Source organism: Bos grunniens, chromosome 4 (assembly GCF_055505025.1).
Source record: "Bos grunniens cultivar Pamir isolate PY7600 chromosome 4, Bosgru_T2T1.0, whole genome shotgun sequence".
Lineage (NCBI taxonomy): Eukaryota > Metazoa > Chordata > Mammalia > Artiodactyla > Bovidae > Bos > Bos grunniens.
In genome coordinates this window covers 21,902,536-21,916,390 of record NC_141168.1, presented here as the reverse complement: position 1 = coordinate 21,916,390, position 13,855 = coordinate 21,902,536, and the positions used below count along the sequence as shown (strand labels likewise).

Genomic DNA, 13,855 nt, shown 5'->3' with positions numbered 1-13,855 from the left:
ATGGTGACTACAGCCATGAAATTAAAAGATACTTGATCCTTGGAAGAAAAACTACAACCAACCTAGACAGTGTATTAAAAAGCAGAGACATCACTTGTCGACAAAGGTCCATATGTTCAAAGCTATGGTTTTTCCAGTAGTCATGTATGGATGTGAGAGCTAGACCATAAAGAAGGCTGAGTGCTGAAGAATTGATGCTTTTGAACTGTGGTGTTGGAGAAGACTCTTGAGAGTCCCTTGGACTGCAAGGAGATCCAACCAGTCCATTCTGAAGGAGATCAGTTCTGAATATTCACTGGAAGGACTGATGCTGAACCTCCAATACTTTGGTCACTTCATGTGAAGAGCTGACTCATTGGAAAAGGCACTGATGCTGGGAAAGATTGAAGGCAAAAAAAGAAGGGGGTGGCAGAGGATGAGATGGTTATATAGCATCACTGACTCAATGGACACGAGTTTGAGCAAACTCTGGGAGATAGTGAAGGACAGGGAAGCCTGGCATGCTGCAGTCTATGGAGTCACAAAGAGTCGGATATGAATTAATGACTGAATAACAACAATGCTTGAAAAAGTTGTTAGATAATGTGGCTCAAGTATGAATAAGGCAACAGTAAGCTTCTTAATTGGAGAAGGAAATGGCAACCCACTCCAGTGTTCTTGCCTGGAGAATCCCAGGGACGGGGAAGCCTGGTGGGCTGTCGTCTATGGGGTTGCACAGAGTCGGACACGACTGAAGCAACTTAGCAGAAGCAAGCTTCTTAATACCATCCCCAAACCTAGACAGACTGACTATCCACCTAGATAGGCAGCACCATAACCTAAGATTTATCCAGGAAGGGCAGCGCCTTTATAAATAAGGTCACTCATGCACTTTCTGTCTGAAACAAGCCAATTAAAGGAGGTAGAGGTCAGGTGAACTCAAGCTTATTCTCCTATATTTACTAATGAGGCAGTTTTTCCCCTTTCCCCTGAAGGTAAGTAACCTTGAGAGCTAGACAGATGCCAGCTATGTTAGGCCAACACAGTTCCTTCCACATGGTAGCAAATATCAAGCACTAGGAATAAGCATTTCCTGCAATCCTCAGCTACAGAATGTTCCAGGTCAGTGATTTTGGTAGGGGAAGATTTTATACTGTAGATTCCATTCCTTTATTGATTATGGAATGATTCAGGTCTTCTGTTTCTTCTTGAGTCAATTTTAGTAACTTATGTAGTTTTTATATACTTTTTCATTTAATCTGTATTTTCAAAATGTATTGTCATAAAATACCACCACCTCTGCCCCATTTCTGGAAGCAAGTGTCACCTTCTGGGCCTGGGGAGGCCGGGGTTGGCCAGTGGTGAGCATTTTATCTTTTGCCACCTATGATGATGGCTATTCCTATCCCCACATGGGTGGCAAGCTGTGGCTTGACCTCACAGACAAGAAGAGAGCCTCTAATAAGAGACAGGATTGGGGAAGTAGGAGATCCCAACATCTGTATGTTTGAAATATTACATAATTTTAAAATTCTAAAAACTAAAAGAATGATTAAGGGTTAGTTAAGTGAAGGAGGTAATAAACACATCGCAGGTGGAAAGCGCAGCATGTGCAAAGGCATGGAGAAATACCATTGGAAGTACGGGTAACACGCTTGGTGAAGGTGCTTAGCAAGCAGTGGAAGAAGAGAAATGGGAGAATATTGGGGGAGGGGCGAAACCATGTAACTCAGACTGGGACTTGAACCTACAGTCCTTTAATTGTGATCACACACCTGGTTCCAGGACTTAATGAAGCTCAGGTTCTTGAGGTCTCATTTATAGGAAAAATTCAGGGAGAGACAAAGTTATAGGTAAGAAGCCAAATTGTTTAGAGAGAAACACACTCCACAGAATGCAGGCCATCTCAGAAGGTGAGAGCAGCCCCAGGGTATGGGGTTGTCAGTTTTTGTAGGAGTGAGTAATTTTATAGGCTAATGTGTGGGAGGAATATTTCAGCTATTTGGAAAAGAGGGTGGAGATTTCCAGGAATTGGGCCACCACACCCTTTTTGACCCTTGTGGTCTGCTTTGACATTGTCCTTGCACCTGTGGGTATGTCATTTAGTTTGCTGATATGTAACAATGATTGTATACTGAGGTTCAAGTCTAGTGGAAGACAATTCATCTGCCATCTTGGAGCCATTTGGTTCTAGTCATCAGGCTATATAATTCTTTTTTTTTTTTTTAACATTATTTATTTTTGGTTGCACATCCCCACGCCCGAGGCCAGGGGCGGCGGCCGGGAGGACCAACCACACTTCCAAGGAGCGGTGGCTGCACAGGCGCAAGAGGGCCTAGAGAAGCTATCCCACATTGAAGGTCAGGAAGGGCGGCGGTGAGGAGATACCCCTGGTCCAAGGTAAAGAGCAGTGGCTGCGCTTTGCTGGAGCAGCCGTGAAGAGATACCCCACGCCTAAGGTAAGAGAAAGCCAAGTAAGATGGTAGGTGTTGCAAGAGAGCATCACAGGACAGACACACTGAAACCATACTCACAGAAAACTAGTCAATCTAATCACAATAGGACGACAGCCTTGTCTAATTCAATGAAACTAAGCCATGCCCATGGGGGAACCCAAGATGGGCGGATCATGGTGGAGAGATCTGACAGAATGTGGTCCACTGGAGAAGGGAATGGTAAACCACTAAAGTATTCTTGCCTTGAGAACCCCATCAGATCAGATCAGTCACTCAGTCATGTCCGACTCCTAGCGACCCCATGAATCGCAGCACGCCAGGCCTCCCTGTCCATCACAAACTCCCGGAGTTCACTCAGACTCACGTCCATCGAGTCAGTGATGTCATCCAGCCATCTCATCCTCTGCCATCCCCTTCTCCTCCTGCCCCCAATCCCTCCCAGCATCAGAGTCTTTTCCAATGAGTCAACTCTTCGCATGAGGTGGCCAAAGTACTGGAGTTTCAGCTTCAGCATCATTCCCTCCAAAGAAATCCAAGGGCGGATCTCCTTCAGAATGGACTGGTTGGATCTCCTTGCAGTCCAAGGGACTCTCAAGAGTCTTCTCCAACACCACAGGTCAAAGGCATCAATTCTCCGGCGATCAGCCTTCTTCACAGTCCAACTCTCACATCCATACATGACCACAGGAAAAACCATAGCCTTGACTAGACGGACCTTTGTTGGCAATGTAATGTTCTCTGCTTTTGAATATGCTATCTGGGTTGGTCATAATTTTCCTTCCAAGGAGTAAGCATCTTTTAATTTCATGGCTGCAGTCACCATCTGCGGTGATTTTGGAGTCCCCCAAAATAAAGTGTGACACTGTTTCCACTGTTTCCCCATCATTTCCCATGAAGTGATGGGACCGGATGCCATGATCTTCATTTTCTGAATGTTGAGCTTTAAGCCAACTTTTTCACTCTCCACTTTCACTTTCATCAAGAGGCTTTTGAGTTCCTCTTCACTTTCTGCCATAAGGGTGGTGTCATCTGCACATCTGAGGTTATTGATATTTCTCCCGGCAATCTTGATTTCAGCTTGTGTTTCTTCCAGTCCAGCATTTCTCATGATGTACTCTGCATGTAAGTTAAATAAGCAGGATGATAAGATACAGCCTTGACGTCCTCCCTTTCCTGTTTGGAACCAGTCTGTTGTTCCATGTCCAGTTCAGAATTTTCCACAGTTTATTGTGATCCACACAGTCAAAGGCTTTGGCATAGTCAATAAAGCAGAAATAGATGTTTTTCTGGAACTCTCTTGCTTTTTCCATGATCCAGCGGATGTTGGCATTTTGATCTCTGGTTCCTCTGCCTTTTCTAAAACCAGCTTGAACATCAGGAAGTTCATAGTTCATGTATTGCTGAAGCCTGGCTTGGAGAATTTTGAGCATTACTTTACTAGCATGTGAGATGAGTGCAATTGTGCTGTAGTTTGAGAATTCTTTGGCATTGCCTGAGGACCCCATGCCCGAAGGGCGGCGGCCAAGAGGAGTTACCCCACGTCCGAGGTCAGGGGCAGCGGCCGAGAGTGCAGAAATGCAGTACTTGGATGCAATCTCAAAAACGACAGAATGATATCTGTTCATTTCCAAGGCAAATCATTCAATATCACAGTAATCCAAGCCTATGCCCCAACCAGTAACGCTGAAGAAGCTGAAGTTGAACGGTTCTATGAAGACCTACAAGACCTTTTAGAACTAACACCCAAAAAAGATGTCTTTTTCATTATAGGGGACTGGAATGCAAAAGTAGGAAGTCAAGAAACACCTGGAGTAACAGGCAAATTTGGCCTTGGAATATGGAATGAAGCAGGGCAAAGACTTCTAGAGTTTTGCCAAGAGAATTCACTGGTCATAGCAAACACCCTCTTCCAACAACACAAGAGAAGACTCTACACATGGACATCACCAGATGGTCAACACCGAAATCAGATTGATTATATTCTTTGCAGCCAAAGATGGAGAAGCTCTATACAGTTGACAAAAACGAGACCAGGAGTTGATTGTGGCTCAGATCATGAACCCCTTATTGCCAAATTCAGACTGAAATTGAAGAAAGTAGGGAAAACCACTAGACCATTCAGGTATGACCTAAATCAAATCCCTTATGATTATACAGTGGACGTGAGAAATAGATTTAAGGTCCTAGATCTGATAGATAGAGTGCCTGATGAACTATGGAATGAGGTTCGTGACATTGTACAGGAGACAGGGATCAAGACCATCCCCATGGAAAAGAAATGCAAAAAAGCAAAATGGCTGGGGAAACCTTACAAATAGCTGTGAAAAGAAGAGAAGCGAAAAGCAAAGGAGAAAAGGAAAGATATAAGCATCTGAATGCAGAGTTCCAAAGAATAGCAAGGAGAGATAAGAAAGCCTTCCTCAGCGATCAATGCAAAGAAATAGAGGAAAACAACAGAATGGGAAAGACTAGAGATCTCTTGAAGAAAATTAGAGATACCAAGGGAACATTTCAAGCAAAGATGGGCTCGATAAAGGACAGAAATGGTATGGACCTAACAGAAGCAGAAGATATTAAGAAGGGGTGGCAAGAATACACAGAAGAACTGTACAAAAAAGATCTTCACGACCCAGATAATCTCGATGGTGTGATCACTCACCTACAGCCAGACATCCTGGAATGGGAAGTTACGTGGGCCTTAGGAAGCATCACTACAAACAAAGCTAGTGGAGGTGACGGAATTCCAGTTGAGCTATTTCAAATCCTGAAAGATGATGCTGTGAAAGTGCTGCACTCAATATGCCAGCAAATTTGGAAAAGTCAGCAGTGGCCACAGGACTGGAAAAGGTCAGTTTTCATTCCAATCCCAAAGAAAGGCAATGCCAAAGGATGCTCAAACTACTGCACAATTGCACTCATCTCACATGCTAGTAAAGTAATGCTCAAAATTCTCCAAGCCAGGCTTCAGCAATATGTGAACTGTGAACTTCCTGATGTTCAAGCTGGTTTTAGAAAAGGCAGAGGAACCAGAGATCAAATTGCCAACATCCACTGGATCATGGAAAAAGCAAGAGAGTTCCAGAAAAACATCTATTTCTGCTTTATTGACTATGCCAAAGCCTTTGACTGTGTGGATCACAGTAAACTGTGGAAAATTCTGAAAGAGATGGGAATACCAGACCACCTGATCTGCCTCTTGAGAAATCTGTATGCAGGTCAGGAAGCAACAGTTAGAACTGGACATGGAACAACAGACTGGTTCCAAATAGGAAAAGGAGGATGTCAAGGCTGTATCTTATCACCCTGCTTATTTAACTTACATGCAGAGTACATCATGAGAAACGCTAGACTGGAAGAAACACAAGCTGAAATCAAGATTGCCGGGAGAAATATCAATAACCTCAGATGTGCAGATGACACCACCCTTATGGCAGAAAGTGAAGAGGAACTCAAAAGCCTCTTGATGAAAGTGAAAGTGGAGAGTGAAAAAGTTGGCTTAAAGCTCAACATTCAGAAAATGAAGATCATGGCATCCGATCCCATCACTTCATGGGAAATGATGGGGAAACAGTGGAAACAGTGTCACACTTTATTTTGGGGGACTCCAAAATCACTGCAGATGGTGACTGCAGCCATGAAATTAAAAGACGCTTACTCCTTGGAAGAAAAGTTATGACCAACCCAGATAGCATATTCAAAAGCAGAGACATTACTTTGCCAACAAAGGTCCGTCTAGTCAAGGCTATGGTTTTTCCTGTGGTCATGTATGGATGTGAGAGTTGGACTGTGAAGAAGGCTGATCACCGGAGAATTGATGCTTTTGAACTGTGGTGTTGGAGAAGACTCTTGAGAGTCCCTTGGACTGCAAGGAGATCCAACCAGTCCATTCTGAAGGAGATCAGCCCTGGGATTTCTTTGGAAGGAATGATGCTGAAGCTGAAACTCCAGTACTTTGGCCACCTCATGCGAAGAGTTGACTCATTGGAAAAGACTCTGATGCTGGGAGGGATTGGGGGCAGGAGGAGAAGGGGATGGCAGAGGATGAGATGGCTGGATGGCATCACTGACTCGATGGACGTGAGTCTGAGTGAACTCCAGGAGTTTGTGATGGACAGGGAGGCCTGGTGTGCTGCGATTCATGGGGTTGCAAAGAGTTGGACACGACTGAGCGACTGAACTGAACTGAACTGGGGCATGTGAAATCTTAGTTCCTTGACTAAGGATTGAATCCATGCCCCCTGCATTGGCAGCACAGAGTCTTAACCACTGGACCACAAGGAAGTCCCTATGGCGTTTTTTTTTTTTAAAAGGTTGTGCTCTGTCCCCTTCTCTCCTGTTTCAGGAGGGGGTTTCATATTCAAATTCTACTGAAAGGAAGTCAAAAGAAGCTATAGCTGCTGCCAAACCATTTGAAAAATAGAGCAAAGAGAGGTGTTTAGTAGACCGCACATACGAACTTTCATTAAGCATCCCAGTGAGAGGGAATATTTCATACTGAGCATAATAATGTAGCAGGAGCTTTACATACTCCATCCCATGTAATCTTTGCAACAACCCTGAGCTAGAGAGAGTAGATCATCATTCCTCCTTCACATTGAGGTTAACTAACTTGACCAAGATCACACAGCTAGTAAATTACAGAGCCAGGAATCTGTCCACAGGTATCTGTTTCTAAAGCCAATGTTCTTAAGAAAAAAAAATATATATCATAAAATTCAGCCATTTTTAGCATATAATCCAAATGAGTTTCAGTGAGTTTAATACAATTGTGAAACTATCTCCACAATCCAGTTTTGGATTCTGGCTAGAAGTCTACTCAATTTTTTTTAACACTGCTCACTTTACCTCTTCCCCTGTGTATTTAAATTTCTCACATCCCATCAACTCTTCTCACCCCTAACCCCTCCCCTCACACATTTAAGAACTCCCCCTCCCCCACCCACCAAAACACCTTGAGTCGTCAATAATTGCACTTGCATTTGTTGGACTGTAATTCATAGTTCATGAGTTCTGTCTTACTGGGCCATGCTCCTTGAGGACAAGGACTATGTTTCACTTTATTTCTCTTGCTCCTGGTGCAGTTTATGGTCAGTACTAAAAATACTGTTAATTCTCTTTCTTCAAAACTTCAAAATTAGGAAGTTTAAGAACTTCTTGGGTTTCCCTGGTAGCTCAGCTGGTAAAGAATCTGCCTGCAATGCAGGAAACCTGGGTTCAGTCTCTGGGTTGGGAAGATCCCCTGAAGAAGGGATAGGCTACCCACTCCAGTATTCTGGTCTGGAGAATTCCATGGACTGTATGGTCCGTGGGGTCGCAAAGAGTCGGACACGACTGAGTGACTTGCACTTCACTTCAATTCAACAATGTCTTAATACAATCTCTTAAACACTAGGTGACATTCAATGACTAATTGGTTACTTTTTAGTTTGATTTGCTGTTTAAGACCAGATCCTGTGTATTTCTGATGGTTTCACTTGTTTTCTCCTTCCTTTCCTATTTTTGTTCTTCTTTCTCACCCATTTTAGAGAAGGCAGAAAAACAAAGCATAAAGAAATTAAATGTTTTTAGGCAAAGAGGAATGTATATACATACACACACACTTATGATTTTTGGATAAAAAAATGAATCATCTACCATAATATTTTGTTAAAAGTTGGCCTGTTATTAATATCCTGCCTAATATGGTTGGATCTGAGAACACAGGTTTTTTTTTCCCTCAGTTTAGTTCAGTCACTCAGTCATGTCCGACTCCTTGCGACCCAATAAATCATAGCATGCCAGGCTTCCCTGTCCATCACCAACTCCTGGAGTTTACCCAAACTCATGTCCATTGAGTCGGTGATGCCATCCAGCCATTTCATCCTCTGTTGTCCCCTTCTCCTCCTGCCCCCAATCCCTCCCAGCATCAGGGTCTTTCCCAATGAGTCAACTCTTCGCATGAGGTGGCCAAAGTACTGGAGTTTCAGATTCAGCATCATTCCTTCCAATGAACACCCAGGACAATCTCCTTTAGGATGGACTGGTTGGATCTCCTTGCAGTCCATGGGACTCTCAAGAGTCTTCTCCAACACCACAGTTCAAATGCATCAGTTCTTCGGTGCTCAGCTTTCTTCACAGTCCAACTCTCACATCCATACACGACCACTGGAAAAACCATAGCCTTGACTAGACAGACCTTTGTTGGCAAAGTAATATCTCTGCTTTTGAATATGCTATCTAGGTTGGTCATAACTTTCCTTCCAAGGAGTAAGCATCTTTTAATTCCATGGCTGCAATCACTATCTGCAGTGATTTTGGGGCCTCAAAAAATAAAGTCTGACACTATTTCCCCATCTATTTCCCATGAAGCAATGGGACCAGATGCCATGATCTTAGTTTTCTGAATGTTGAGCTTTAAGCCAACTTTTTTACTCTCCTCTTTCACTTTCATCAAGAGGCTTTTGAGTTCCTCTTCACTTTCTGCCATAAGGGTGGTGTCATCTGCATATCTGAGGTTATTGATATTTCTCCCGGTAATCCTGATTCCAGCTTGTGCTTCTTTCAGCCCAGAGTTTCTCATGATGTACTCTGCATAGAAGTTAAATAAGCAGGGTGACAATATACAGCCTTGACATACTCCTTTTCCTATCTGGAACCAGTCTGTTGTTCCATGTCCAGTTCTAACTGTTGCTTCCTGACCTGCATACAGATTTTGCAAGAGGCAGGTCAGGTGGTCTGGTATTCCTATCTCTTTCAGAATTTTCCACAGTTTATTGTGATCCACACAGTCAAAGGCTTTGGCAAAGTCAATAAAGCAAAAATAGATATTTTTCTGGAAGTCTCTTGCTTTTTTTCCCTACTGGTCCTAAAAATAATTTTCAAGGGAAGTTTTAGCAAGCTATAGACGCCTGGCCTTTATACACTTGCTTAACATTTCAAAGGTGAAGAAACTAGGTCATTTGGCATTATAGTTCACCTCAGCTGTCACTGAGTGACCATGGCTCACAACCACCCGAGTTTCAGCACATCATCTCTCCAAGAACCATCAAGTGGTAGAGCCTTTGCCATAACTCATAAGTCTGATAATAGTCTACGGAACACCACATACGAGGATAGCTTTTCTTGCTAATTTTTACATCCTGTGGCCTACAACAGGTGATTTACCTATTCCCTCTTCTTATCTGACCTCACAGAGAGATGGTGGCAGAGACTAGTCAGGAGATTCAATGGGCATAAGGAGGTCAACAAGTGGCTGGAACTCACTCATGGTTACCAAACTCATAACAAATCCTGTATTCTCATTATTCTTTACTTGAAAACTCACTAGTAAGTGAAGCCAGTCAAACTATTTTCTAAATTTAATTAATAAAGACTCTGTGAGTCATTAAATGGGGGATACAAAGAGCTTTGTCTCACTCAAGTTGAAGTCTCAGATCCACAGTAAGTAGAGAGAAATAGGAGAGTAATAAACAGGAGAGTAGCTTCTCTCCTGTAGATACAAAATAGTACCTAGAAGTAGCTAGAAATGATGGATCTCAAAGCTGCCAGAGAACATTCTGGTAAGAAGTTCTGGGACCTCAGATAGCCTCCAAAATGTTTATCACGTAAGTAGAAGATATTTTACATGATGGGGCTTAGTTGAGAAGCTGAAACTGATTTCATCTGTAAATATATTATCTTTTTGCCTGCTGTTGTGATTTTTTAAATTTCTTTTTTTTCCTTGTGTATTTCTTAACCCCTTTTAGGCTTCATATTATCTCAGTTCACTGGTATCTGTGGCCTGGCACCTGTTTTGACTAAGTCATCACATGTCTTTCCCTACATAGTGCAGCCCCTGAAGCCTTATCTGCTAGGACCAGCCTTTGGCTGCCCTGGGAAGGCCTCCCAGTTGCTTGCTGTATCTGTTTTTCTCCAGAAGAAAACAAGAGAAAATTAGCAATGTTGATTTTACCTTCCACATAAGGAATTATATTGGGGCCTTCATTTATTGTTGAGACTTTAAAAAATTTACTGAGTTCTTTCCATGTATTAACTTATTTAAATAGTATAACTTTATGAGGTAGATACCCTTGTACGTGCGTGCTAAGTTGCTTCAGTTGTGTCTGACTCTTTGTGACCCCATGGACTGTAGCCAGCCAAGGCTCCTCTGTCCATGGGATTCTCCAGGGAATACAGGAGTGGGTTGCTATGCCCTCCTCCAAGATACCCTTATAGTGGCCCATTATATAACAGAAGAAATAAAGCAAGGGTGTTTAAAAAAAAAAATTTGCCCAATATCATGTGGTTAGTACAGGATAGAACCAGGACTGGAATCCAGGCAGACTGACCCTAAAGCCCACACTCTTACCCACTGTGCTACTGAATTTCCTTTGAACCTCCAAATCATATATTCCCCCAGCTGGATAACAACAAATCCCCAGGAACACACTTACGTTAGAGATTCAGCCTGGGAATTATGAAACTTGGATTCGTCTTCTGCGCTTTAACTACCTGTAAAGGAAGAGCATTCTAGGTTGGGAAAATGCTCGTGCAAAGGTCTAATGGCCATAGGGGAGAAGAAAGGCCAGTATTAGGAACAGTGGGAAGCTGCTGTGGTGTTTCAAGCTGGGGGAAGGAGGGGATTAGCTGTACCACAATGACAAAGCTCACCCTGTCTAGCTAAAAAGGAGCAAAAGTGGATTCCGGGAGATTTGTTACTGATAAAATCCAGCCATGAGGCGATGGTAGCTTGGGTTAGGGTACTGCTATAATATGTGTGGCGGGGTGGGGGTGGGGGATGCAAAAAGCTATCTTTTTTTTTTTTAAAGTATTTATTCAGCTGCATGGGGACAGCTTGCAGGATCTTTAGTGCAGCATTTGAACTCTTAGTTGAGGCATGCAGGATCAAGTTCCCTGAGGGGCTGAACCTGGGCCCTCTGCATTGGGAGCACAGAGTACTACCCAGTGGACCACCAGGGAAGTCCCCCAAAAGTTGTCTTCCTGGTTAAAACTGTGATTTGATGATGCATACAGCCTTTAACAAAACATTCCAGAAATTACACTTCCAAATATGTGTTACTGCCTTCAAAGTGTCATATTGGGAGGTGATACACCCATTTTAATGATGCTGCATGGCTCTAAACAATTTTGTAAAGCCTCTTTTAGAACTTCCTTCAGAACCAGTTTATAACCAAACCAAAGAAAAAGACTTATTACTCTCTATACAGTCATACTTCATAACTCCCCAAAGCTAAGGGAACTATGCAATATTGTTAAACTGATGCAGCTTGAAAGAACTTCCCTTTATGAGTCTGACTTCCCAACATATATAGTGAGAATGCTTCAGTAAGAAAACAAGCAAATATATGGGTGGGAAAAAGGTAAGTTGTCCGATTCTTCATCAAAGAATGAGGATACATTCTTTAGGCAAAGAAGGAGCCAACTTGGGAAACTCAGAGGCAGAAGAAATTCTTGGACAGTCAGGAGGGAATATTTTTTTTTTAAGGGAGCAGATAACCAATAAATCTTAGGAGACTGACAACACATTTCTCACAGGAAAAAAAAAAAAGAATGAAGTTATAGCCATCAGTTTTTAGAAGAAGTAGGAGCTTGGTGGGGAAGAGTTCAAATTTCAGAACCAAGTCCAGGAATCAAACTCAGATGCTCTAATTAGCAGGTTTGCATAGATTCTCTCTGTGCCCTACTTTCCCCATCTGTAAAATGAAAACACATATGCCAGGAGTTGTGTAAGGTTTTATTAGTGGAGCCCAAGTCAATCACTCCCCCAGTTTCTCTCATCTCAACACCTTTTCTTCAGGTTAAAGAATAGGAAACTTAGGGGAGGGAGGCAGGGCTGAAGGGGCAACCCTCCAGGAACCTTCAGGCTTCCCTGGCTTCAGCTTTCTTAGCTCTGCAGTGCCAGGGCACAGAGAGAAAAATGCCTGGCAACTTTATCAGCTTCTTTTCAACAGACATTCCCAGAGCACCCTGTTATTTAAGGAAAGTAGCAGCCCGTTTAAGTCCCTGAAACTTTGAAAGTAACTGAAACAACCTCAACGCACAAGAGTAGGAGACTGGTTGAACTGTGAGACGGAATACCCAAAGGTAGTCACATGATGGAATTGTAATTAGAGACTATTAAATGACATGAGGAGATGTTCATAATGAATTAATATTGCCATGAAACAGTATATATACTATAGATTCCCCACTTTAAAATAATTGGTTTATAGCGGAAAAATTAGAAGGAAATAAGAATTGTGATTAATCCAAAAGGCCATTTCCAGTTTTTGGCTTCAGTAGAGGAGTTGTGTACTGACTGGGAAAATGGTGAAGCCAAACATTTTGGGTATGTTACCCCAGATGATGAGAAGCAGCTTGTAATCTGATCTTGAAGAAGGCAGGGTGTGGCAGGAGACCAGCAAACAACCAGATCATGGTGGTAAGATTGCTAAGAAGATAAACCTGTACAGAGGATATAGGACCAGATACTTTGGAGCTTCTGGAAGAAAGGAGAGAGCTAAGGCAGAAGAGCCTAGGTTCTTGAATGAATTTGATGAATGGTGCACCAGCTCAACCCTACCTGTAAAAGGTAGTGGCTCCATTCACATAGTGGTGAAATAATTTTGGCCCAGTGTGTAGGTTACTATAAAATTGTATTTTATTCAGGTCCTGAATAAGACACTCTGCTACTAATTCTTAACGTACTATATGTGCTAATATTGACTTTTTGATATACTCACATAACAGAAAGAAAGACAACATGGCTATAATAATTTACTGCATTTTCATTTCTTATTTGAGACAACACCAAACGTTGTTTGAAGTAGTGAACTGGTACATTGAGTTATTTGCATACTGTCTATCAGATCAGATCAGATCAGTCGCTCAGTCGTGTCCGACTCTTTGCGACCCCATGAATCACAGTACGCCAGGCCTCCCTGTCCATCACCAACTCCCGGAGTTCACTCAGACTCACGTCCATCGAGTCAGTGATGCCATCCAGCCATCTCATCCTCTGTCGTCCCCTTCTCCTCTTGCCCCCAATCCCTCCCAGCATAAGAGTCTTTTCCAATGAGTCAGCTCTTTGCATCAGGTGGCCAAAGTATTGGAGTTTCAGCTTCAACATCAGTCCTTCCAATGAACACCCAGGACCGATCTCCTTTAGGATGGACTGGTTGGATCTCCTTGCAGTCCAAGGGACTCTCAAGAGTCTTCTCCAACACCACAATTCAAAAGCATCAATTCTTCGGTGCTCAGCTTTCTTCACAGTTCAACTCTCACATCCATACACGACCACTGGAAAAACCATAGCCTTGACTAGACGGACCTTTGTTGGCAAAGTAATGTCTCTGCTTTTGAATATGCTATCTAGGTTGGTCATAACTTTCCTTCCAAGGAGTAAGCATCTTTTAATTTCATGGCTGCAGTCACCATCTGCAGTGATTTTGGAGCCCAGAAAA

The 13,855-nt window shown here is 42.8% G+C and overlaps 1 long non-coding RNA gene across 2 annotated transcripts in view; it reads right to left on the bottom strand.

Annotated features, from left to right (window-relative positions):
• The window catches only part of LOC147373765 (uncharacterized), a 79,715-nt gene that overhangs the window by 62,693 nt on the left and 3,167 nt on the right, over window positions 1-13,855 (bottom strand). For both annotated transcript variants that reach the window (XR_015162061.1, XR_015162060.1), the window contains exon 2: window positions 10,847-10,904. This is a non-coding gene — a long non-coding RNA (uncharacterized LOC147373765). The remainder of the gene's footprint in view (window positions 1-10,846; window positions 10,905-13,855) is intronic.